This window comes from Pseudorca crassidens, chromosome 2, assembly GCF_039906515.1.
Source record: "Pseudorca crassidens isolate mPseCra1 chromosome 2, mPseCra1.hap1, whole genome shotgun sequence".
NCBI classification, from domain to species: Eukaryota; Metazoa; Chordata; class Mammalia; order Artiodactyla; family Delphinidae; genus Pseudorca; species Pseudorca crassidens.
The window spans coordinates 83215864-83219410 of NC_090297.1; positions in this window are offsets into that span (position 1 = coordinate 83215864).

Consider the following 3547-nt stretch of genomic DNA (forward strand, 5'->3'; position numbering starts at 1 on the left):
CGCCTCCTCCGGACCTTCAGGGATTGGCCGGCTAGCCCGACCAATGGAGGGCCTCCTCCTCCCGCCTCTCCCGCGAAGGGGCGGCGCGGCCAATTGAAGGGCGGCGGGCGCGGCGCTCCCTCCCCGCGCGGGTCCCTGGACCCCGTCCCCGCCCTCACGCCATACAGGCCCACGGCGAGGCTGCCCCTCCTCCAGACCCGGCCGACGGGGCAGCGCAGGCGGAAGCCAGCCCCGCGATGGGAGCCGGCCCTGCCCCCGCGCCCGGGGGCTTCCCAGCGGCCCGGAGTTCGCGTCAACTTCCAGGCATTCGCTCGGGGGCCGGCGGAGGGGAGGGAAGCCCACGACGGCTGGCCCGCCGCCGACCCGCCACCTCCTTCTGTCTCTTCCCCGCCTCCAGGCCCAGCGGGCGCAGGTGGCGGGCAGGACCCTTCCACCCGCTGCGGGAAGCACCAGGAGCAGCCTTGGGGCCCCTCTGCCTGAGAAAAGGGGCCCGTCCTCCGACACCTGCTTCTTCCTCCCATACCTAGCAGCTTCCCACGCCTGTTGGTCTGACCTCTCCCCTGCTGCCGCCATGGGAACAGTCAAGGCTTTGGGCCAAATTCGAGTTCACTCTGTGTGTGCCGTGCGGAAAATACTGGGGAATGTGCTATGGCAGAGCCTGGGCATTTCAAGTCCTTTTCTGTATTCGCACCAGCTCCTTTTTACAAGCATCTTTATACGGGGTTCAGCTAATCCAAAAACCCAGGTGGCTGTTTTTTTTAAAAAAAATCTGTAGGCTTCTTTGAACCAGATCTTTGTGTAGAGATAAATATCCTTGTATCCTTTCGGCCAAAAGTGGCCTCCATTCTTTAGTGGTCCTGCTTCCAACCCACCACTTTCTTTCCCTCTGATCTCGAAGTAATTTGATAGAGAGGAGGAAAGGAACAGAACTTTGGTCACTCGCCTGAGCGCCTGGCACTGTTCTAGATGCCTTCCAAACTTTCTCATTTACTACCCCCAAACAACCGGTAGGTAGACATCATGTCCGTTGTAGAGGTGAGAAAGCTGAAACCCAGAGACCTAAGTATCCTGGCACAGGTCTGCCAGCTTCCAAAGCTGTGCCTCCTGCCATCACTTTCTCCTGCACACTTAGGACATGTTTCCATCCCTGAGACCCTAGTATAAGAGTTTTGTTTATCAAACACCAGCTACTGTGCCAGGACAGACCATGGAACCAGGTGTGGCAACCTGCTTGAGAAGAGGAACCAAATATTTTACCGTAGTTGAGCCATCCTGGAGCAGAAATGAATAAGTCAACTTTAAAAGAAAATGCACAAGACTGCTATTAGCTTTTCAAGGACTTTTGAATGACTGGGGGGTGGGGGGAGAAGGTGAAGGAGGCTAATAGGGAGGAAGGTGAATGATTTATATGTGATTTGCTAATTTAGTAAGGAGGTAGGAATGATAATTAGCTCAGTCTTCCCACACAAATATGACACAGGATGAGTGAGGCAAGCCGTTTGGGCTGTTTTTCCAGTAGTGTGATAGTGGCCAAGTGTCATGGACAAGACCTTACCCACTTTTCTTTGGGAGTAAAGAGTGTGGGAAATGGTGGCCAGATCTGAGGTACAAATCACAGTTCTATCACATTCCGCTCCTGCTATGATGTAAGCCTGTCTCACTACAGTGGCGACGGAGAACACAGGGTCAAAATCACTTTAATCTGCTTCAAGGTCATTCCTTGTAGAATGTACAAGAATCATATTCAATTTTGTCATGAAAACTTGACAGAAATGTGAGTTTTGTGTAACGGGAGTTATTGTTTAACGGGTACAAAGGTTTAGTTTGGGATGATAAAAAATTTTAGAGATGGATAGTGCTGATAGTCGCAGAACAATGAAAATGTACTTAATGCCACTACATACTTAAAAGTGGGTCTTTTTTAATCCCTCCCTCTTTCTCCTCCTTGCTACCCAACCTGGTCAAGCAACCACGGATACATTTTCTGTCTCTACATATCAGTTTGTGTTTCCTAGGATTTTACATAAATGGGACCATACAGTGTGTCCATTTTAAATGGCTTCTTTCAGCAAAATTATTTTGAAATTCATTGACATTGTAGCATATATCAGTAGTTCATACCTTTTTACTACTGAGTAGTATTCCATTGTAAGGATATATCACTATATATATATATATATATATATACCCATCCCCTTGTTGATGAACATTTGTGTTGCTTCCCATTTTTAGCTATTGCAAATAAAACTATGAACATTCATGTACAAGTCTTTTTATGGATATATGCTTTCATTTTTCTTGGATAAATACCTATGAGTGGAATGGCTGGATCATATGAAAGTTATACATTTAACTTTTTAAGAAATTGCCAACTTTTCCCCAAATAATTGTACTATTTTACATTCCCACCAGCAGTGTATGAGAGTTGTAGCTTCTCTACATCTTCACCAACACTTATTATGGTCAATATTTTTAAGTTTAGCCACTCTAATAGGTGTGAGGTGGTATCTCATTGTGGCTTAAATTTTAATTTTTCAAATAAGTAATGATGTTAGGCATCTTTTCATGTGCTTATTTTTTCATGTGTATATCTTTTTCATGGAGTATCTGTTCAATCTTTTCTCCATTTTTTGTGTTTTCCTATTATAGAATACATCTTTAACTTATCATTGCCAGGACAGATTTAGAAAATCCTGACCAAAGTCTAACAATCAAATGTGTCAGCAAATGTTAGAGTTTAAGTAAAATTTCACATTACAAAATAGCTACCAGGGTATGTCCCAACAATCTCAAGTATTTTAACTGGAGCTGTCTTTAATATGCAGAATGCTTTGAATTGAAATAAATGCTCTTAAAGAGGTCAATGCTACCTTTCCAAATGCCCATTAATTAAAAGCAGTTGGTGGGAAGCTTTAAGAAAGTGCTTTCACAGATACAAGTCTGTAGATCGTATTGTCATGTACCTTCCCACCAGGACAATAGTAAAAAATATTTTGGAGAATATCCCCTGTAGAAACACAATGCCAGAGAATTACAAAGAAGTATAATAAGTAGGAAACAGTCAGTTCTATTAGAAGGCTCAGAGGAGGCTAAGCGACTTTTCAGCAGCTACTATGTGCTAAACAATATTAGAGGTGCATCATGGGCAGAGAGATCATACAATTTATCACCCAGATAGGGATACTTTTGAGAGTGAAAGGGGGTACTGCTAATATTTTTTGTCTCAGGCAGTCCTGATAAGGCTCCTTGACAGTGTTCCTTTTTGCTCTCAAAAGTGTCCCTGTTTAGATGATAAATAAAATGGTCATTCATTTATAGGCATCCCTCACAACAATCCTAAAATGGTAAATATTATCTATACCCATTTTACACTCAGAAACTGACTCAGTAAGAAAGGATGCACAACCTGGCCAAAAGCAGATGGTTAATAGAGAGCAAAATTAGGATTTGAAACTGGGCTTGCTTTAGGATGATTTCTGAAGAACCAACTTCCTAGATCCCTCAAGAATCTAAAATCACCCTTTGTAAGGCGCATCTACTCCTTTTT